At 41.9% G+C, this 24,229-nt stretch overlaps 1 protein-coding gene and 1 pseudogene across 17 annotated transcripts in view; one reads left to right on the top strand and one right to left on the bottom strand.

The window, feature by feature from the left end:
* Positions 1-24,229, bottom strand: part of Aak1 (AP2 associated kinase 1) — a 225,578-nt gene that overhangs the window by 170,029 nt on the left and 31,320 nt on the right. The gene's annotated exons all lie outside the window — the stretch shown is intronic.
* Positions 19,454-20,474, top strand: LOC101600946 (annotated as a pseudogene).

A 24,229-nucleotide genomic window follows, 5' to 3' on the forward strand; every position in this document is an offset into this window, starting at 1 on the left:
AAGTCAGTGAAGTCTGTTGAACAGGATGTATATATAGTCTCAAAATATCACCAAACAAACTACTGAGAAACTACAAAGAAGAAAATAGTGACCCTATAGTGCAGAAACTATACTACTTAAACAAGTGATTAATTAAGTCAACAGTGTTGGGAAAGCAGGCACCAGGTTCCTCTTGATAAGATGTATAGAGATCACATCACTGTGATTATTCCAACCAAAAACATATCCTGCATGTGAGCACAGAAAATAGCACTAACCTAAAAAAATGGAACATTGTACAAAAAAAAAAACCGAATGGGTCTGTACTCTAAAATGTCAAGGTCATTCAAGACAAAACAAGATTAGGAGCTGTTCCAGATTAAAGAGGATTTAAAAGACATGACAACTAAATACAAAGTTTGATCCTGGATTAGATCACAGACTGAGGGGAAATGTTTTTCTTTTACTATAATATATATTAATGAGACAACTATTAAGTTGAAACAATTACTTAATATTCATATGAAAAATACTGATTTTAATACCTGCCCTGAGTTTGTGTACTTGGGAGAAATATTGAAATATTTTGGGATAGAGGGACTTTTATTTTCAAACAGTTCATTAAATGTGTGTATGTGTGTGTATAATTACAAACTAATGACAAAGCAAATGTGACAAAATATTGGCTTCAGAGCAATCCTGAAAAGCGTTTATAGAAACTTATTGTGCTTCTTAAAAATAACTTAAAATTTGACATATAAACTCTTACATATTAAATATTGATTAATATCAGTAGTTAAGTGTTGTTATATTTATTTTTAAATTATTGGACATTAGAGAATAGCATTCCTCATGGGACTCTGCCATGTGTTTGTGGGGAAAGATTAGAGGGGGTTTCCAGCTATACATGGAATAGTTATATCATGTTAGGGAATTATGACCTTGTTACTGTCGTCATTTGAAAATTAACAATACTGCTGCACACCTTTAATCCCAGCACTTGGGAGTCTGAGGTAGGAGGATTACTGTGAGTTCCGGGTCAGCATGGGTTATACAGTGAGATCCAGAAGCAAACAGAAAGAAATGAAGGGAAGGGAAAGAGGAAGAGAGGGAAAGAAATTTAAGCATGACAAGTGATATGGGTTGGTGTCAAGTTGACAATGGGTAGACTTGTGATGACCAAATTTTGCTGTCAACTTAATGAGATTCGTAATCCAGAGACACGGCCCTTGGATGGGTCTGTGAGGTTGTTTCCAGGAAGGACTGGGGTAGGAAACCCTTCCTCCAGAGTAAGAAAGGATGTTCACCACTTCCTCCAGTGGTGAACTATATATAAGGAAGCTCTGACAGAGCATAGTCTTTTTTTTTTTTTTTGGCCTGGCTGCCTGTGAGTGCTTTTTACCTGGCTGCCCTCCTTATGTACTCATACATGCATCTACCCAGTTTTGACCTTTATCAGTATTGTAATAGAGATTTATCAGTCTTTCAACATGGATCGAAGATGGTGGCTTTCCAGAGAATCATCTACTTCTGGAGGGCAACCAAGGGCATTGGAAATAGCTTGTATATTGTTGGGAGCCACAGAAGCCTTCCTGACCAACAACTCAAGAGTTTTATAAACCCAGTGATTCTTTGATTTCTGGTCCCCACAGGACTGGAGTTACAGATATGTGTGGCCATGCCCAGCTGTCTACATGGGTGCTAGGTAATTGAATTCAGGTGGGACTGCTGTGCCTGATTAGGACTGCTCAGGCATCTGGCCTGGTGGACTGAGCAGCTATGGAGTTCCTTCCTCAATGCTCAAGCTTGCAGAGAGCTACTGTTGAACTGGCCAGGCTCATATCCTACAAGCTAACCCAATAAATTCACTTTGTAAACTTATTCTATTGTTTCTATTCCCCTAGAGAACCCTAATAGAACATCTCATTTTTCTTATCGAGCAAAATAATTAGTTAATAACAAAACTATGGCATTCAGTTAATAAAAACCAAAAAGTACAGACTACTCCATTCACAGATGAAGATTAAGGGATGCTCAATAAAAGGACAGCACATTGAATCTGACAGCATACTAAAATAATAGACTATGCATCGCAAAATCAAGTTGGTTCAGGAAGGTAAGGGGGGGATGATGCTTAGATGAATGAATAACAAAAAAGGAAAGAAAAATCACTGAAATAATCCCCCAGTTGTAGAGGTCCAAAAGACATAAATTCAAGAAAGATATAATCTTTATTGAATAATAACAACAACAATAATAATAGAGGCAAAATTTAAGTATCTTTTTTGTTTGTTTGTTTGTTTTTCAAGTTAGGGTCTTTCTCTAGCGCAGGCTGACCTAGAATTCAATATGGGTGGCCTTGAATTCATGGTGAGCCTCCCACATCTGCCTCCTGAGTGCTGGGATTAAAGGCATGCATCACCATAACAGACTTTAAATTCTCTTTTTGATTTTTAAATGGTTAGATTTTTTTTTTTTTTTTGAACAAGTCTCAAACTCCTAGTTTACACCCTAAATGCTAGGATTGTAAGTGTGAACTACAATGCCTGGCTTAAACATTTATTTTTCCAGCAGGAACATTTGTAGTACTTCTGACTATAAAAGCAATTATGATTATTGTAGAATTTTTCAAGTCATGCACAAATAGGTGGAATAAAGTGTCCTGGATAGTCTGTAATAATGCAGAACCCTTCCAATGTCTGCAGATATGTTTATTGCTGGAGTGGAGGTATAGTACAGTCAGGCTTAATGCATGGTCAATGTCTTCCTTTCAAACACCAGAATCAAAAGATAAATTAAGAGCTGGGAAGATGGCTCAGCAGGTAAAAGCACTTGCTACTCAAGCATGAGGGCTTGGGTGGGCTGACCACCTGAATTCAATTACATAGCACCCATATAAACAGCTGGGCATGGCCACACACATTTGTAACCCCAGTCCTGTAGGGACCAGAAATCAAAAAATCACTGGGTTTGCAAAAATGGTAGTGTCAGGCTGGAGAGATGGCTTAATGGTTAAGCACTTGCCTGGGAAGCCTAAGGACCCTGGTTTGAGGCTCGACTCCCCAGGACCCATGTAATCCAGATGCACAAGGTGGCGCAGGCCTCTGGAGTTCACTTGCAGTGGCTGGAGGCCCTGTCATGCTCATTCTCTCTCTCTGCCTCTCTCTGTGTCTGTCACTCTCAAATAACTAAATAAACAAAAAAAAAAAAATTTTTTTTTAAATGGCAGTCTTTAGAGGTAGGGTAACTCAGAGTGAGTTGTTGGTCAGGAAGGTCCCTGAGGTCCCCCAAACAATACAATGTTTTTGATTGCCCTTCAGAACTGGATCCTAAGGTCTATTGCTAAAGATAGCACATGCTTTAGTTGCAGGATATTATGAAATGAAGCTAGAACTAAGCTGGAAGCTTCCTTCCTACAACCTAGTTGTCACAGTGTTGGAAAGAGATCTGCAGTCTACTATGGGAGAAAAGTCATCATTAGTCTTACCTTGCTTTGGACCCTGCAAGCTACACAACTGACAAGCCAGGCAAGATGTGCCCACTGGTGCAATACTGGCATGGCTGTCATGGAGATAACCAAATGCTTTTTGATTGGATTTGAGGTCTGATCCATGGGAGGAGGAGGAGAATTCATGTATGGCAAGGTCATAGGCCCTAGGAGAGAGAAGTCACTACTGTTGTTTGGCTAAAAGGATATGTTGTACCCTCAAATTGCCCTCTAAATATTTATGTCCATAGAACGGTATTGCCCTAATTTTTTTTTTTTTCAGTCAGAGTAGCTTCATTTTGCAAACGGAGGTGAAAACTAGAGACTCAAAACTCAGCAAAGGGCTGGAGAGATGGCGCAACAACTAAGGTGCTTGCCTGGAAAGCCTACCAACCAGTGTTCAATACCCCAAAACCCACATAAAGTCAGATGCACAAAGTGGCACATGCATATGGAATTCATTTGCAGTGGTTGGATACCCTGGCATTCCTATTCTGTTTGCTTGTCTCTCTTCTCTCTCTGCTTACAAATAAATAAAAATATTTAAAAACAAACTCAGGGTTGTAGAGATGGCTTAGCAGTTAAGGTACCTGCCTGCAAAGCCAAAGGACTCAGGTTCAATTCCTCAGGACCCACGTAAGCCAAATGCACAAGTGGTGCATGCATCTGGCATTTGCAGTGGCTGGAGGCCCTAAAGTGCCCATTCTCTCTCTCTCTCTGCCTGTGTCTTTTTTTTCTCTCTCTCTCAAATAAATAATTTTAAAAATAAAATAAAAATAAAAACGAACTCAGCAAAGTGCTGCAGATTGACAGTTGAGTGCTCAGCACTAAGACTCTATCACAACCTTCAAGGGTCAGAAAGCAAAAGATGTGGCAGAAAGAATGTAAGAGCCAATAAATGGAGAGGAATGCTTTGGAATGCTGTCTTCACGACACAAAAGCCAGTACATTCACAACCTGACAGCAGCTGTCATCAGCTACACAAAACCTGTACAGTATTATGTGCATCAACATGTCATCATGGAAGATGGAGGAAAGCAGAAAAAAATGAAATCAAGGGACTAGACAGATGGATTAGCAGTTAAGACGATGGCCTGAGAAGCCTAAGGACCTAGGTTCTATTCCCCAGTAACCAGGTAAGCCAGATGCACCAGGTGGCGCATGTGTATGGAGTTCATGTGCAGTGGCTAGAGTCCTTGGCATGCCTATTCTCTCTCTCTGTGCCTCTTCCTCAATAAATAAAAATAAAATGTTACAAATGAAGTAAAAGCCAGGCATGGTGGCACACACCTTTAGCCCCAGCACTTGGGAGGCAGAGGTAGGAGGATCACCGTGAGTTCGAGGCCACCCTGAGCTAGAGTGAAACATATACCTCAAAAAACCAAAAAAGGGCTGGAGAGATGGCTTAGCGGTTAAGCGCTTGCCTGTGAAGCCTAAGGACTCCGGTTCGAGGCTTGGTTCCCCAGGTCCCACGTTAGCCAGATGCACAAGGGGGCGCACGCGTCTGGAGTTCGTTTGCAGAGGCTGGAAGCCCTGGCACGCCCATTCTCTCTCTTTCCCTCTATCTGTCTTTCTCTCTGTGTCTGTCGCTCTCAAATAAATAAATAAAAATTAAAAAAAAAAAAACCAAAAAAAAAAAAAGAAAGAAAGAAAGAAAGAAAGTCAAGACAGAAGAGGACTGGTTGGAAAGATGGTGCTTGAAGGGGATTGAGAGAGAGAGGAAATGAAAATAATAGGAGGGGGTTATGATAAAAATAAATTATGGGTCTGGAAGGATGGCTTAGTGGTTAAGGCGTTTGCCTGCAAAGCCAAAGGACCCTGGCTTGATTCCCCAGGACCCACATAAGCCAGATGCACAAGGAGGCACATGCGTCTGGAGTTCGTTTGCAGTGGCTGGAGGCCCTGGCATGCCCATTCTCTCTCTCTCTCTCTGACTCTCTCAAATAAATAAAACTTTAAAAAAATGAACTTAAAAAATAAATTATGTATACATAAAATAAATAAGTAAGGCCAGGCGTGGTGGCATATGCCTTAAATCCCAGCACTTGGGAGGCAGAGGCAGGTGTGGATTGCTGTGAATTTGAGGCCACCCTGGGCTACAGTGAGACCCTACCTTGAGAAACCAAAATAAATAAATAAATAAATAAATAGGGCCGGAAAGATGGCTTAGTGGTTAAGGAGCTTGCCAGCAAAGCCAAAGGGCCTAGCTCCAATTCCCCAGTACCTACATAAAGCCAGATCCACAAGGAGGCACAAGTATCTGGATTTCTAGAGGCCCTGGCATACCTATTCTCTCTTTTTTGTAAATAAATAAAATATTATTAAAATAAATAAACATCAACCTCTGAGATCAGTGAGAAACTCCATCACAAGGAACACATGGATAAGCAATAGGACACTCAAAAAATGTTTTCCTCTGGCCTCTGTGTGTACATTGGTACACACACATGCATTTTCCAGCCAAAAACCACACCACACATACTACACATACAGTTTGACAGCAAGACAGGTGAGAGAGGGAAAAGTTCATGCTGAGAATAAAAGATAGTTCTATTTCCACCAATTACTATTAGAACTGGGAGTCCTCAAAGCATCCCATTGATAAAATGGAGTCTATTCATTTCATCTTCTCCCTTTCCGCCTGGTCAGCCACTAATCCAAAAGGCAGCACATCTGTGAGTGTCTTATCATCATAAAAAGACCCTCCCCACAGATACTGTCTGTGGTAGTTTGATTCAGGTGTCCCCCATAAACATAGGTGTTCTGAATGCTAGGTTCCCAGCTGATGGAGATTTGGGAATTAACGCCTCCTGTAGGCGGTGTATTGTTGGGGGTGGGCTTATGAATGTTATAGCCAGTGTCCCCTTGCCAATGTTTGGCACACTCTCCTGTTGTTATTGTCCACCTGATGTTGCCAGGGGGTGATGTCCACCCTTTGCTCATGCTATTGTTTTCCCCTGCCATCATGAAGCTTCCCCTTGAGTCTGTAAGCCAAAATAAACCTTTTTACCCCCAAAAGCTGCTCTTGGTCAGGTGATTTCTGCTACCAATGCTAACCTGACTGCAATACTGTCCATTCTCAGCTATCAAGGACTCTACATAGAGAAACAGGAGGATTAGAAAATGATTGTAAGATAGAACATTGAGGTACGGCAATTAAAAGATGGGGAAATCAAAGGATTAGAGCAATGTTAGATGAATTCACATTAAAACCATAATTATCATCTTCTGTAAGGACTCTACAGTATAAAGCACAACAACTATTCAGTGTATGATTATGTTTAAATTTCCAAGGGTTAGCAGCAGTTTTCAGAACTCAGATAACAGACTTCATTCAATCACAGATGGAATTGGGAACCTTGTTCACCATGGCTGTTTTCTATTTGCAACTGGAAAATAAGTCATTTTTCCAAAATAAAGAGCACAGAATCCTGTAAGAAGCATCTCCACTCCCAGAGCTGGCCCTGAGAAAGGCAAGAAGACCCTTCTGAAAGTGGAAAGTTAAGAGAGGCTGATTTCACCCTTCAGAACCACTGGAGCTCATGGTTACAGTAACCTAACACTCCTTGTGTTCCCTGACTATCTTCACAAAAACAAGCTGATCTTACTGAAGTCAACACCAGCCACCATCCCAGAGTCAAACATTAAAAATTAATAGGCTGGCAAGGCAGCATCCAAAGTCAGACACACTACATATGAGGTGGTGTTCTCAGTGGCCCCAGAGAGAATGCCTGGCTCTGTGTTGTTGGAAGGTCATGGCCAGCCTTCCTCTAGTCCTGATGCTAGTGGGTCAGCTCTGCTTTGGCTAAGCAGCTGAGCTTCATTTGCCTCACCACTGCCAAGGTCCTTCTCTCCATCTGCCTCCCCCCTTCTCCAGGGCTTGCTACCGCTGGAAGCATGTTACTGACTCGCCCTCTTCTCTTCTTGCCTTATACAGCATCCAAGGACAAGATTAACAAATTAGAAAGTTCCAACCATCATCTCTATTGTGAAATAGATGAGGTTATGCATGCTGATACAGGACTGGAATCTCACTAAATGCAGAAGCAAGGAATATTCCAGGCTGAGGCAGAAACTTAAAACCCTGTTGAGGATAACTGGGAAAGTGAACAGCACTCAGTGCAGAAGCAGCTTAACATTCATACATCACACCTCCAGTGCTGCATGCTCAAGCTCAGTACTACGAGTGCACATCAGACTCCACATGGGCCCTTTGCACCAAACATTTTCTGGCAGAAACCTCTCTCTTATTTTTTTCTCTCAATTTTGGCTAACAGAGCCATCATGCATTCAGACAAGTTAACTGTCTCAGTCACCTAAGTCTTTGCTTTGTTTTTTCTCGGTTCAAGCATGGAACTTCAACAATTTGCAGTAATGTGACTCCAAAATGATCCTGAACCCATTCCCTGCTTCTGATTTCACTACCAACCTTATCTCTCACCTGTACTTTCATAGAAGCCCAATGCATGATGCAGAATATACTCTTCCTGAATCTCTGCCCAGTCACATCACCAGAATTCTTCCCTCCCCCAGCCCTTGCCCCCCTTTTCTTTGCTTTCCTACCACTTTGTCCTTATGTTATTAGTTTTTTTTTTAATTTTTTACTAACATTTTCCATGATTACAAAATATATCCCATGGTAATTCCCTCCCTCCCCACCCCCACACTTTCCCATTTGAAATTCCATTCTCAATCATATTATCTCCCCATTACAATCATTGTAATTACATATATACAATATCAACCTATTAAGTACCCTCCTCCCTTCCTTTCTCTACCCTTTATGTCTCCTTTTTAACTTACTGGCCTCTGCTACTAAGTATTTTCATTCTCACTCAGAAGCCCAGTCATCTGTAGCTAGGATCCACATATGAGAGAGAACATGTGGCGCTTGGCTTTCTGGGTCTGGGTTACCTCACTTAGTATAATACTTTCCAGGTCCATCCATTTTTCTGCAAATTTCATAACTTCATTTTTCTTTACCGCTGAGTAGAACTCCATTGTATAAATGTGCCACATCTTCATTATCCACTCATCAGTTGAGGGACATCTAGGCTGGTTCCATTTCCCAGCTATTATAAATTGAGCAGCAATAAACATGGTTGAGCACGTACTTCTAAGGAAATGAGATGAGTCCTTTGGATATATGCCTAGGAGCGCTATAGCTGGGTCATATGGTAGATCAATCTCTAGCTGCTTTAGGAACCTCCACACTGTTTTCCACAATGGCTGGACCAGATTGCATTCCCACCAGCAGTGCAGAAGGGTTCCTTTTTTTCCACATCCCTGCCAACATTTATGATCATTTGTTTTCATGATGGTGGCTAATCTGACAGGAGTGAGATGGAATCTCAATGTAGTTTTAATCTGCATTTCCCTGATGACTAGTGACATAGAACATTTTTTTTTGATGCTTACATGCCATTCGTATTTCTTCCTTTGAGAACTCTCTATTTAGCTCCATAGCCCATTTATTGATTGGCTTGTTTGATTCCTTATTATTTAACTTTTTGAGTTCTTTGTATATCCTAGATATTAATCCTTTATCAGATATATAGCTGGCGAAGATTTTTTCCCATTCTGTAGGTTGCCTCTTTGCTTTTTTCACTGTGTCCTTTGCGGTGCAAAATCTTTGTAATTTCATTAGGTCCCAGTGGTTAATCTGTGGTTATATTGCCTGAGCAACTAGGGTTGTATTCAGAAAGTCTTTGCCAAGACCATTATGTTGAAGGGTTTCCCCTACTTTTTCCTCTAGCAGTTTCAGAGTTTCCAGTCTGATGTTAAGATCTTTAATCCATTTGGACTTAATTCTTGTGCATGGCGAGAGAGAAGAACCTATTTTCATCCTTCTGCAGATATATATCCAGTTTTCAAAACACCATTTGCTGAAGAGGCTGTCTCTTCTACAAAAAGTATTTTTGGCATTTTTATCGAATATCAGGTGGCTATAGCTACTTGGGCTTACATCTGGGTCCTCTATTCTGTTCCACTGATCTACATGTCTGTTTTTGTGCCAGTACCACGCTGTTTTTGTTACTATGGCTCTGTAGTATAGGTTAAAATCAGGTATGGTGATACCACCAGCCTCTTTTTTGTTGCTCAGTATTATTTTAGATATTCAAGGTTTTTTGTGATTCCAAATGAATGTTTGGATTGTTTTTTCTATTTCCATGAAGAAAGCCTTTGGAATTTTGATAGGGATTGCATTAAATGTGTAGATTGCTTTAGGTAAGATTGCCATTTTCACAATATTGATTCTTCCACTACAGGAACAAGGGATGTTTCTCCACTTTCTAGTGTCTTCTGCAATTTCTCGCTTGAGTGTTTTAAAGTTCTCATTGTAGAGATTCTTTACTTCCTTGGTTAGGTTTATTCCAAGGTACTTTTTTTTTTTTTATGCAATTGTGAATGGGAGTGATTCTCATTTCATCCTCTGTGTGTTTGTTGTTAGCATATATGAAGGCTACTGTTTTCTGTGTATTTATTTTGTATCCTGCTACATGTCTGTAGGTTTTGATCAGCTCTAACAGCTTGCTAGTAGAGTCTTTTGGGTCCTTTATGTATAGAATCATGTCATCTGCAAATAATGATATCTTGATTTCTTCCTTTCCAATTTGTATCCCTTTTATGTGTGTCTCTTGCCTTATTGCTATGGCTAAGACTTCCAAAACTATATTAAATAAAAGTGGGGACAGTGGGCACCCTTGTCTTGTTCCTGATTTTAGTGGAAAAGCTTCCAGTTTGTCCCCATTTAGTAATATGTTGGCTGTATGCTTGTCATAAATAGCCTTTATTATATTGAGATATGTTCCTTCTATTCCCAGTCTCTGTAGGACTTTTATCATGAAGGGATGTTGGATTTTGTCAAATGCTTTCTCTGCATCTAATGAGATGATCATATGATTTTTGTCCTTCAACCCGTTTATGTAATGTATTACATTTATAGATTTGCGTATGTTGAACCATCCCTGCATCTCTGGGATAAAGCCTACTTGGTCAGGGTGAATGATCTTTTTGATATACTCTTGTATTCTGTTTGCCAATATTTTGTTGAGAATTTTTGCATCTATGTTCATGAGGGAGATTGGTCTGTAATTTTCTTTTTTTGTTCTATCTTTGCCTGGTTTTGGTATCAGGGTGATGCTGGCCTCATAGAAGGAGTTTGGTACAATTCCTTCTTTTTCTATTTCCTGGAAAAGCTTAAGAAGCAATGGTGTTAGCTCTTCCTTAAAAGTCTGGTAAAATTCAGCAGTGAATCTGTCCGGGCCTGGGCTTTTTTTAGTTGGGAGATTATTAATAACTGTTCTGATCTCCATGTTTGTTATAGGTCTATTTAAGTGATTAATCTCATTTTGATTTAATTTAGGTAGGTCATATAATAGATCAAGGAAATCATCTATTTCTTTCAGATTTTCATACTTTGTGGAGTATATGCTCTTATAGTATGTCCCTATGATATTTTTAATTTCTCTGGAATCTGTTGTGATGTTACCTTGTTCATCTCTGATTTTATTAATTTGTGTCTCTTCTCTCTTTCTTTTGGTCAGATTTGCTAAGGGTTTATCAATCTTGTTTATCCTATCAAAGAACCAACTCTTTGTTTCATTAATTCTTTGGATTGTTCTTTTTGTTTCTATTTCATTAATTTCTGCCCTAATCTTTATTATTTCTTCCCGTTTACTGATTTTTGGTTTGCCTTGTTCTTCTTTTTCCAAGGCTTTAAGGAGAAGCATTAGGTCGTTTACTTGCGACCTTTCTAATTTCTTAATATAGTCACTCAAGGCTATAAATTTACCTCTTAGAACTGCCTTCATTGTGTCCCAGAGATTTTGGTATGTTGTGTTCTCATTATCATTTGACTCTATAAAGTAGTTGAATTCCTTTTTGATTTCTTCATTGGCCCATTCATCATTTAGTAGTGTATTGTTTAGTTTCCATGATTTTGTGTATGCTCTATAGCGTTTCTTGCTACTTGATTTGTAGTTTAATTCCATTGTGGTCAGATAGAATGCAAGGAATTATTTCAATTTTCCTGAATTTGTTAAGATTTGCTTTGTGTCCTAATATATGGTCTATTTTAGAGAATGTTCCATGTGCTGCTGAAAAGAATGTATATTCTGCAGCCTTTGGATGAAATGTCCTGTATATATCTGTTAAGTCCATTCCTTCTATGACCTCATTTAGTCCAGATGCCTCTCTGTTTATTCTTTCCCGGGATGACCTTGGATGATTTTGGTCTCAGTCAAGTTGCTGCCTGGGTCGTCGGGCTGCTGTTCTGATTTCTGGAGCTGGGCACTTGCTTTTCCTGCGGGGCAAACCAAGCCTGGAAAGTGTGGCCCTGCAGATCAGCACCCCTGCTGCTGGAACTGCTGCTGCTCAAGCTGCCTCTGCTGGGACTGTAGCCACTGCTGCTGAAGGTGTTGCTGTGGGACCCACCGCTGCTGCTGCCTCTGCTGCTGCTGTAGCTGCCACTGCTGGAGCCACCACTCCTGCTGAAGCTGCTGCTGCTGTGTCCACTGCCACTGCTCCCCCTGAAGCTGCTGCTGCCGAGTCTGCCGCTGCTGCCACTCCTGGGTCTGCTGCTGCTGGGGCCGCTGTTACCGTTGCTGGAGCTGCTGATGTTGCTGACGAACTCTGCTCCTGCTTGGGTCCCGTTGTCAGCCCAAGTTGGCGTGGCCGGTTCATGGGCCGTTGCTCTGTTCACCGGAGCTGGGCTCAGGCGGTGGGGAGGGGAGGGAGCCGCAGCTGCTCCGGTTCTCTCACTGCTCCAAGCGTTCTTCTACCTCGCGGTCTGCTCCTCCGCTGCTCGCTGCCACTCTCCCTTCACGTTTCCCGAGTTGCGGAGAGCACCGGTGTGAGGGAAAGCCCCCACAACTGGCTTTTCCTGTGGCTCGAGCCGAGCCTGGCGGCTTTCTGGTGCACCGCGGCTGCGGCAGTTGGCCGAGCTGCCGGAGCCGCTTTTCCCGCCTGTGCAGGCTCTGGATGCTCTGGAACTCTTCTACTTCTCCGCTGCCGCTTCAATTTCCTATACACCTCACTTTTTAGTAAAAGTGTGTATTTTGCTGAGTTTTTTTGGTCTTTTTCCCCCCTAGGCTGCTTTGGTGTGGTACCTACGCTGCCATCTTAACCGGAAGTTGTTATTAGTTTTAAAAGCAGCACATTAAGTGATATATATATTTTTTGTTTTGTTTTGTTTTTCAAAGTATGGTCTCACTCTGGCCCAGGCTGACCTGGAATTCACTATAGTCTCAGGCTGGCCTTTAACTCCTAGTGAACCTCCTACATCTGCCTCCCAAGTGCTGGGACTAAAGGCATGTGCTACCCTGCCCTGCTAAATATACTGTATGTTGAACCCAATGTTCAATCACATAGGGCACATTCTGTATTCAGAGCCCACTTTTTTCTGTGACCAAGAATCTTACACTACCAGTGACAAAGTATGACATAAACATAGATAGATATAGACATGGACAACTAGTTGTCCTCTAACCTTACATGTATGCCCATACTTACACATGAACACACACATACAGAAAAATAACAATTTTTTTAAAAAAGTCATAACTATAGGCCTAGAAAGATGGTCCAGAGTTTAAAAGGGTTGTCTGTATTAAGGCCTCAGGGGATCTGACCACCGAAGAAGTTTGATTCCCCAGCACCCATGGAAACAGCTGGGAGTGACCACACATGCTCATAAACCAATCCTGTGGGGAGCAAACAAAAGAATTGCTGGGGATTAAAAAACAACAACAAAAATCCGGCAAGCTTTGGAATCAGTAAGACTCCACTCAAGGAAACAGCTGATAAGTGATGAAGGAAGAACACCCAACTTTCTCCTCTGTACACATATGCATGGGGCACATGCAACTGCACGTGCATATACCACACACACACACCACTACACATGTCACACAACCCATATTACACACACATGCAAAACACTGTCCTAATTAATAAATTCACCAAAGGTGTAGGATACAAAATCAAAACACAAAAATAAAGCCACAGGCTGTCATGCTGGTACACACCTTTAATCCCAGGACTTGGGAGGCTGAGGTAGGAAAAGTGTCATGAATTCAAGGCTACCCTGGGCTACACAGTGAGTTCTGGATCAGCCTGAGCTATAGTGAGACCCTGCTTCAAAGATAAATAAATAAAATAATTCCAAAGATGTGTGTTTTGGTACACACCTCTAATCCCAGAAGTTGGAAGGATTGTGGCAAGAGTTTCTTGAGTTCAATGACAGCCTGAACTATATGACCAAATCAAAACCATCCTGAGTTACATAGCAAGTTTCTGTCTAAATAAAGAAAAAGAAAAAAAAAAAAAAAAGAACTTTTGTAAAGCATTCTAGTAACAATTGAATAGAGTGATAGAGCAGAGGCAACCTATAGGATGGCAGAAAAATCTTTTCCAGCTATACATATGACAGAGGATTAATATCTAGAATATACAAATAACTCAGAAAACTAAATAATAAGAAATTAAATAACCCCATTAAAAATGGGCTATAGAACTAAACAGAGTTCTCAAAAGAAGAAATATAGATGGCCTATAAACATCTAAAAAAATGTTCTACATACTTAGACATCAGGGAAATACAAATTAAAACTACTTTGAGATTCCATCTCACTCCTGTCAGAATGGCTATCATCAAATGACAATAAATGCTGGTTAGGATGCAGAAAAAGAGGAACCCTTCTACATTGTTGGTGGGAATGTAGTCTAGTACAGCCATGGTGGAAATCAGTGTGGAGGTTCCTGAGACAGTGAATTACCATATGACCTAACTATACCACTCCCAGGCATATATCCTAAGGACTTATCGCACTACCTTAGAGATACTTGCACATGTTTACGGCTGCTCTATTCACAATAGGTAGGAAATGGAACCAGCCTAGGTTCCCCTCAACTGATGATAATAAAAACGTGATACATTTATACAATGGGGTTCAATTCAACAGTAAAGAAAAATGAAATTTTCAGGGAAATGGATGGATCTGGAAGGGATTATACTAAATGAGGTAACCCAGGCCCAGAAAGCCAACTGGTCACATGTTCTCTCATATATATGGATCCTAGCTATAAATGTTTAGACTTGTATGTGAGTTGGAGTAAAAATCAGTAACAGAGACCAGTAAGCTCGAAAAGGGCTATAAAGGAGGAGAGAGGAGGACTTAAGGGGATGGTACTGTATGTACATATAAGTAGATGAACAAATTACTGGGGGTGTAATCGCCTAAGTGAGGTCATGGGAATAGATTGAGTAGAAAGGTAGGAAGAGGGTTAATCAAAATTCAAGATATTGTGAATAAGCCATACTGAAACCTACTTTTTGGATAATGGCATATCCAGAAACCACAAACTGTTACTAGAAATATTTCAGTGCCAGGGAAGGAATACTGTCCAGTGAGTTGTTGGCCAGGGAGGTCCTTGATGCCCCCAAAACATTATAGGCCATTGCTGAGGTTTTTGGTTTCCACCAGAAATAGATGGTAAGACCCTATTTTGGAAGACTCCACATGCTTGGGCTTCAAGGTCACAGAGAAATCAAGATGGTGCTGAGTTGGAAATCTCCTCCCTGTAGACCAGCTGACAGAAAGCTGGAAAAAGCTGCACTGCCTGTAGCCCCATGGGAGAGAGAAGTCATCAGTGGTAAAAACAGTGTACATTGCAAGCCTCAAGTTTAGCCGGGCACTATAACATGACAATGAGTGCAATAGTGGCATGTCTGTTATGGGGGAAAGCAACCGCTCTCTAATTGAATGGGAGGCCCACTCCATGGGAAGGAATACATGCCTGGTACTGAAAACCTAATCAAAAGCCTATGGTGGGGGAGGTCATGAGCCCTAGGAGTATAATACCTGCTCCTGTCTGGCTAAATACATATATTACATTCACCAAACTGCCCTGAAAGCACTTTTCTTAATGTTCATATCCATATATCAATGCTACTCTCACTTTTGGTGACAGAAGCTTCTCTTTCCAGATGGCAGTGACCCAAAAGACCCTGAATGTCTGCAGAAGGACGTTAGTCACCTTTCTATTATTAATTGGACTTCAGGCAAGGAATGAAAACTATGATAAGTTGAGGAATTGTGGTATTGTGTAAGAGGTATTGTGTCTAGCACCTGTGTGCACTTGGTTTGAATGGAAACTGAGTAGGAATGATGCCAGTCTGGAGATGGGCACTCAGATAGGCTTATAGTCCTGAGAAGAAGTGACAGCACTGTTCTCTATCACACCTTCCAAGGTTCAGGGTCCATTACAGAAGAGGTGGTGGAAAGAATGTAAAAGATAAAGGAAGGATAGCACTGCTTACAATGCAATTGTTCAGACAGAAATTGGCCTAAATATCCATGATCTCACAGTGCCTAGCACTACCTTCACAAGAGGAAGAAAAGATGATGACATAAAAATAAAGAACAGATTGAGAGAGGGAGAGGATATGATGGAAAGTAGACTTGTGAAGAGGAAAGTGGGGTAGGGAAGGGAATTATAATGGTTTATTGTCTGTAATTAAGGAAGTACTCCATAAAACAGTTAAAAAATTAAAGACTTGCCAGGCATGGTAGTGCATGCCTTTAATCCCAGTACTTGGGAGGCAGAGATAGGAAGATAGCTGTGAGTTTGCAGCCACCCTGAGACTATGCAGTGAATTCCAGGTCAGCCTGGACTAGAATGAGACCCTACCACGAAAAAAAAAAAAAAAAAAAAATTAAACAAAAGAAGGGAAAGAAAACAAAACAGCAAGCACCGGCAAGGATGCAGAATAATTAGAACTCTTGCGCATTGCTGATGGGAATATAAAATTATACAGCTGCTATGGAAAATGGTATGCCAATTTCTCAAAATGTTGGGACACAGAATTACCATATGCTCCAAAAATTCCCAAAGGAAGGAAAAGGATTTCAGCAGATTATTTGTAAGTTAATTGTAGCCAAAAGGTAGAAGCAATTCATATAGCCATGACTGTATAAGCAAAATATAGCATACACATATAATAGAATATTACTCAGCATTAAAAAGTAAGTGTTGATTCATGCTTTAATATGAATGAATCATGAATACATTATGCCAAGTGAAACAATCTAGTCACACAAAAATGCTATATGATTTCAGTTATATGTGATGTCTATAGTAATAAATTCATAAGGACAAGTAAAATGATGGTTGTTAGAGATTGGAAGGAAAGGCAGAGATGTTAGTTTCAGGTACAGAAATGAAAAAGTTCTGGAGATCACTGATGTTGATGTCTGTACAACAGTAATGTAGCAATGCATAAAACTGTGCACTTAAAATGGTTTAAATGGTAAATTGTAAGTATATGTTTCTACCAAAAAAAAGCCTTTTAGCTTAGGATCAACAGTCCCTTACCTACTGTTGCAGTCCAGGTTCGCATTGCTGTTAGAAATCACCCAACCAAGAGCAGCTTCTGGGAAAAAGAGATTTATTTTGGCTTACAGGCTTGAGGGGAAGCTCCACGATGGCAGGGGAAAACGATGGCATGAGCAGAGGGTGGACATCACCCCCTGGCCAACAGAAGGTGGACCACAGCAACAGGAGGGTGTGCCAAACACTGGCATGGGGAAACTGGCTATAAAGCCCTTAAGCCCGCCCCCAACAATACACTCCCTCCAGGAGGCATTAATACCCAAATATCCATCAGCTGGGAACCTAGCATTCAGAACACCTAAGTTTATGGGGGATACCTGAATCAAACCACCACATTCCGCCCCTAGCCCCCATAAACTGATATCCATACATGATGTAAAATACAATGCTTTCAGTCTGACTTTAAAAATCCCCATACTTTTTATCAATTCCAATGATATTCATACATCCCCATAGTTCAAAATCTTTTAACTGAGCCATAATTCCAAAAAATAACCTCAAAAAAACCATAATGGCACAGAATAAATATTCACACTACAAAAGATGGCATTGGGCATAGCAAAGAAACATTCAACCAACACAAGATTTAAAACAACCAGGGCAAATATCAAACTCTGTAGCTTCAAGTCCAGCAACTCTAACCAGTGACAAATCTTCAAGTCTGATAATTCTAACCAGCAACAAGTCTCTGGTATTCCAATTCCACCCCTCCAGCTAGGCTACTCACAGTCCTGGGAAACTTCATCAGGGCCGGCAGCTCCTTGGCAGCCATCTCATGGTCCCGGCATCTCCACTGGGTCTCCATTGCAAGCCATGGTTCATCCTCATGGCCCCATGGGGTCTCTATGCAGGCAACCAGCAAACCTGCTTCACACTGCCCATGGCCATTTCCAAAACACAAGACCGTGTTGCAAACTCAATGACCCTCTTTTCCAGCATTTCTTATACTCCACGATACCAGGTAGGGTGCCAATTTGTTAATCCAGGGAGGATTAAAGCAGACTTTGAAGGACAGGACTCCTTGAGCACTCAGGCCCCTTCTAAAGAGTCTACATTCTTCTTGTTGCCCCAGCACAGGTCAGCTAGCCCAGTCTCAAAAGTTGTAATCTCTCAGTTGCAGCTGAATGGGCAACAGTTCACCCAAAGATTTTTTTTTTTTTTTTTTTCTGTGCCATATCCCTCTACTCACACCAGTTCATTTCTACGCAAAGCAACCCTGAACAACTTCTCAGGACACAGGCATAAGAGCAAGCTTCTCACACAAACTGCTAGCCTAGTCCAAGCAAAGCTCTTTCTCACCCTCATAAGCCAAACCTGAGTCCATAGTTCTTACTGCCTTCAGGTCTTGCAGCTCAGACCAGAATAGTCCATCAAGCTGTACTTACAGCACTGCAAGGCATCTCTTAGGCCAAGGTTTCAACTCGTTCCACATTCCTCTTGAAAATCAGCTACAAAAGGCTGAAGCCACATAGTCAAGTGTCTAGCAGCAATCCCACTGCTTGGTACCACTTTACTGTTGCAGTCCGGGTTCGCATTGCTGTTAGAAATCACCCAACCAAGAACAGCGTCTGGGAAAAAGATTTAATTTTGGCTTACAGGCTCAAGGGGAAGCTCCACGATGGCAGGGGAAAACGATGGCATGAGCAGAGGGTGGACATCACCCCCTGGCCAACAGAAGGTGGACCACAGCAACAGGAGGGTATGCCAAACACTGGCATGGGGAAACTGGCTATAGCCCATAAGCCCGCCCCCAACAATACATTCCCTCCAGGAGGCATTAATTCCCAAATCTCCATCAGCTGGGAACCTAGCATTCAGAACACCTGACTCAAACCACCACCCCTACTGATAGACAATTATGGGGCTTTGAGTAAATTGCTAAACTCTCAAAAGTGAAATGGGGTAACAACATAAAAAATAACACACATACACACACACACAGGCTGGAGAGATGGCTTAGTGGTTAAGGTGCTTGCCTGAGAAGCCTAAGAACTCATGTTTGAACCTCCAGGTCCCACGGAGCCAAAAGACTCAATGTCATACATGTGCAAAGCAGGGCACACATATCTGAAAATCATTTGCAGCAGCTAAGGCCCTGTGTGCCCATTCTTTCTCTCTCTCAAAAATAAATAATAATAATAAACCATAAAATGTTAAAAATATCAATTTACTCTGAAAAACACTAAAGATTGATGACACAGAGTCTGAAGTATCAAATATTCACCCATGGTTTAATTCTATATTAAACAAACAGCATATCCATCTCATTAGTATGCAAATTTGCATTCATTTTAAGAAGTAGTAAATATAACATTCTACCTCATGGGGCTACCACCGCCTTTGTTGGATCCCGGTGGCTGACCCAGCTGCTCGAGGCTGGGGCATGCACACAGAGATTCCAACACAATCCCACGGCCCCAGCACGCCTGCCACTCTCCACATCTGGTTCTGCACACTTGTGATCATAGTGCAGCCCAAGCAGGAGGTCTATGGGGACAGGTGCCAGGATCACTCTTGTCCCAAGACTTACTATAGACCTCCACCACTCATAACTCAAATTTCTAAACTGCTATCCCATCACCCACCGCCCTCATGTCTACCATACTTCTGAATCTGGATTTGGGGGCGCCTCCCCCAAAAACATTCAAAGGAAATGCCAAGCATCAATGTTTTGTCAAGAGGTGAGGATTCTTGGGACAGAGAGATCTTCTAAATAAAAAGAACCAGCACCCTAGCAAGGTGTCAAAGTTGCATTCAGAGCTTTCCAAGAAAGGGGAAACTCCGAAGGTGAATGGCACTTGTAAGATCTCTTCCCAGGCACAAAAGAAGAAGGCTACTGCTTCCAGCAGATTGGAGCAGTGTGTGGACAAAAAAAGTGGTAGTGGCTTGGCTGACCTCTGCCCCTTTGCAGAAGATGGATTCTGTTATAGCTAAAGTAAATTTGCTGGGCAAGTTTCAGAGTACCCTTCCAAAGATGAAGCACTACCCACCCCACCCCAAGAAGAAGCCCCCTGAGAAGAGTGCAACCCAGAACTCCACCCAAACTCATTGAGAGAGTGACCACTCCAAAGCACCCCAGAACTTGCCAGGGAAGATGGTGGCAATTGACTGTGAGATGGTGGGCACAGGACCCAAGGGGCAAGTTAGTTCTTCGGCTAGGTGCAGCACTGTCAACTACAGTGGTGATGTGCTTTACGATGAGTACATCCGGCTCCCTGCCATATCGTAGATTACTGGCCCAGATGGAGCGGCATTCACAAGTGCTACATGTTCAAAGCTATGCCCTTTAAGACTGCTTGGATCCAGATCTTGGAGATACTCTCGGGAAAGATAGTGGTGGGGCATGCCATCTACAATGACTTCAAAGCCCTGAAATACTTCCATCCCAAGTCTCTCACCCGAGACACCCCCTAAATCCCCCTCCTCAATCGGAAGGCTGACTGCCCAGAGAATGCCACTTTGTTGCTGAAGCATTTCCCCAAGAAGCTGCTAGACTGGGACATCCAGGCTGGAAAAAGTGGACATTCCTCTGCGAAAGATGCCCAAGGAGCTGTACAAAGTGGTTGAAGTCGAATAGGAACAGCATCTGGCTCAGAATCTCCCCAAAAACTAGCAGTCCTGAGAGGCAGCAGAGCAGTGCATAGTCCTGACAACTTCAACCTCTGGGAGCTAGACTTGGTGGGGAGAGAGTGGCGTGGCCTCAAACTTAATACCCACTGAAGTTTCATCTCTGCCATGGCATTCCCTGTCTGGTTAAATGTCCCATGGAACTGGGAAGCCTTCATGTCAGCCCAGCCCTAGGACCGCCTGTAGCACAGACTAATAATCCCAGATACTGAATAATGGGGTGGTTGAGCAGGAAGTCACAAGTTTAAGGCTTGCTTGGGCCACAGAATGAGTTCAAAGCCATTAGTTCTAAATAAAAGTAGAGATAGGGTAGGGAGTACAGTTCAGTGGAAGAACACTTTCCTAGCATGAGGAAGCCCCTGGGTTCAGTCCCTTTACAAGAAGCTGGGGAGACACTATCCCTAGACTGGTGACTTTAGATACTTCCTTAAATGGTGCTAACCACAGGTCCCTGGGTGCTTTGTGCCAGTTAAGCTTTCTGACTTTTGAAGTTAATGACATGCCAGGAAATGAAATTTCCCACAGCGCCTTACCACTAGGGTGGTTGTACAACTTTCTTTGGGGTTGGGGGGGTGCTGAGATAGGGTGTCACTCTAGCCCAGGCTGACCTGGAATTCACTATGTAGTCTCAGGGTGGCCTCGAACTCATGAAGATCCTCCTACCTCTGCCTCCCAAGAAGTGCTGGGATTTAATGTATGCACCTTTTTTAGGACAGAGGGGCCCTAAGTAGTCAGGGCTGGCCTTAAACTTCTGAGCCCAAGCAGTTCTTCCTCAGTCTCCTGAGTAGCTGGGACTATAGGTGTGTGCCGCTGTGCCTGACTGGTCTCATTTTATTTTTTGGTCCTAGTTTAAGCCAGATGTGGTGGTCCAGATCTACGATGTCAGCACTCAGAAGGCTGATGGAGGAAGATCCAAAGTTCAAGACCAGCCTGGGCTATGTAGAGAAGCCCTATCTCAAAAAGAAAAAAGAGAGAGAGAGAGAATGTCTCTGTTGGGTACTGAGCTGTGTGCTCACATCATCTTTTTGGCTCAATCTGCCTTGGCTGTTTGGGGTGTCTTGCTGCCTACTACCTTTTGGGGGAGGCTTAGTTCTCTTTAGGGATTATAAAGCAGGTAAGAATAGAGCTTAGAAATCATTTTTCTGGCTCAGAAAAACTGTCTTAATTTAAGTTCTACTTTGTAGGAATAAATGGAATCTAAATTTTTTAATTGTTTTATGGTTTTTCGAGATAGGGTCTCACTCTAGTGCAGGCTGACCTGGAATTCACTATGTAGTCTCAGGGTGGCCTTGAACTCATGGCAATCCTACCTCTGCCTCCCAAGTGCTGGGACTAAAGGCATGCAATACCATGCCTGGCTTGTTTTAATACTCTTATCTTGTTGAGCCAATCCTTATACAAACCTCAAGGGATGCTCTTGATAAATTTTTACAATAGAGAAAAAATGGTAAAAATATGATATAAAATAATTATTTTAAAATAAATTTATGATTTATTGTCAGTAAATGTTTCATTTATATAGTGACTCATTATATAGTGATTCATTTACATACCTATATATCCAAAGTCACATTAAAATTTACTGGGTCAAAGGGGCTGCAAGTGAAAACAGTCTTAAACAGCTCTGGGTTAATACATGGAAGTGCTGGGAAGACAGCTTGCCCCGAGGAAACATGGGTTGTAGTTGCTTTCTCATAGATGGGACGAAGCACATGATTAAAAGCAGCTGATAGGAGCCAAGTTTTTTAATTGGCTAAGTCTCAAGGGTAGGATTCATGACTATAGGGGAAAGCATAGCATGAGCAGAGAGGCTAGACATCACCTCTGCCACAGCCGGTGGAAAGCAGTAACAAGAGACTGAGTCCACTCTAACAATGGGATTCTGGCTATAACAACCCCTAAGCCTGCCCCTAACAACATACCTGTGACCTCTGGGATGACTCAAAAAACACCATAGTGCTAAGAAGAAGTGACAGAGGAATGCTCAGCACTGAAACATCTCTATCACACCTTCTAAGGCTCAGGGTCCATTGCAGAAAAAGTAGTGCAAAGAATGTTAAGAACCAAAGGAAGGGTAGGACTCCTTACAATACACTCATCAGACACAAAATGGCTTGGATATCCATGACCTCACAGTGCCTGACACTACCTACACAAGACATACACAGTATAATATGAGGAAAAGATGATATCAAAATAAAAGAGAGAGTAAAGCTGGGCATGGTGGCACATGCCTTTAATCACAGCACTCCGGAGGCAGAGGTAGGAGGATGGCCTTGAGTTCAAGGCTACCCTGAGACTACATAGTGAATTCCAGGTCAGCCTGGGCTAGAGTGAGACCTTACCTCAAATAAATAAATAAATAAGGGAAAAAAAGTAAAAAAACAAACAAAAAAAAAATGAAAGCCTGGTTCAGAGGGGGAGGAGATATGATGGAGAGTGAAGTTGTGAAGGGGAAAGTGGAGGGATGGGAATTATTATGGTTTATTATATATAATTATGGAAGTAGTCCATAATAATTAAAAAAAAAAGAAGTAGTAAAAGCCTGGAACTTGGAAAGTGGCATCTGAAGTGGGTTTGAATAGTCTTGTGGGAATGATCCATTAACCTGTAGGCTCTGAAGCTCACTCCAATGGAGTTCAAATTAAATGAACTGTAGGATATCCAGCTGGTAACTAGAGCTGAAGCATTGGTTGTTGACATAGAAAAGCACCACCTATATTTGGTGTCAGAAATTTTGTGAGCCTCATCATTGGCCAAATCAGCTCACAGGACAAGCAACAATGAACTTAATAAGTGTTTAAAAAAATTACAGGTTTCTGTTTCACTTACAATCCATAATAGGTAGAGAAAAATGCCAAAGAAAAGCAAAACAGTGGAAAACCCACAGACCCCAAACCTATAGCAAGAACAGAGCAAAAGAAGAAAAAAAAAAGCCAGGCATGGTGGCACACATCTTTAATCCCAGCACTCAAGAGGCAGAGGTAGGAGGATCACCGAGAGTTCAAGGCCACCCTGACACTACATAGTAATTCTGGTTCAGCCTGAGCTACAGTGAAACCCTACCTCCAAAACAACAACAAAACAAACAAAAAACTCAGCACTTCATCTCCTTCATGGTTGCAGGTGTGGAATGATGGTCCCCAAAAAGATATGTCTATATCCTAACCCCAGATACCTTCAAATGTGGAGCTAATTTGGAAACATGTCTTTGCAGACATAATTAAGTACCTCAAAATGAGATCATCCAGGCAAGCACTAAGTCTCCTGAAAAGAGACATATGGGAGGGACATGAAGAGGAGGCAGAGACTAGAGTAATGTAGTCAGATGTCATGGAGCTCACATGAGGTAACCAGAAGTAGGAAAAGTCAAAGACCTATTTTCTAGAACCTCTGAGGGATCATAGCCTGTGAACAACTTGTTTAGACTTCCAGAACAGTAAGAAGGTATGTTTCTGTTGTTACTGTGGCCCTAAAAAACACTTAGTAAGATTCTAGCCACAAGGAAAACCAATATACTGATGTACTGCTTCCTCACCAATGCCATCAAAATCATCGTCCTAGGAAATCTTCATTTACACTGTTTCCAAAGAAAGATCATATTACTGGTAGGGAAGTCTCCATGCAGACTTTGACCTCAGCATAACCAAGCTCTCAGGGAGTTCAGAGACACCCCAAGGGCCAGACATTTCAGTTTTGCTGGACCTCATCTCATAAGGGCTCTGAGTTTTGCAGGAGACA

This window comes from Jaculus jaculus, chromosome 6 (assembly GCF_020740685.1).
Source record: "Jaculus jaculus isolate mJacJac1 chromosome 6, mJacJac1.mat.Y.cur, whole genome shotgun sequence".
Classification (NCBI taxonomy): Eukaryota; Metazoa; Chordata; class Mammalia; order Rodentia; family Dipodidae; genus Jaculus; species Jaculus jaculus.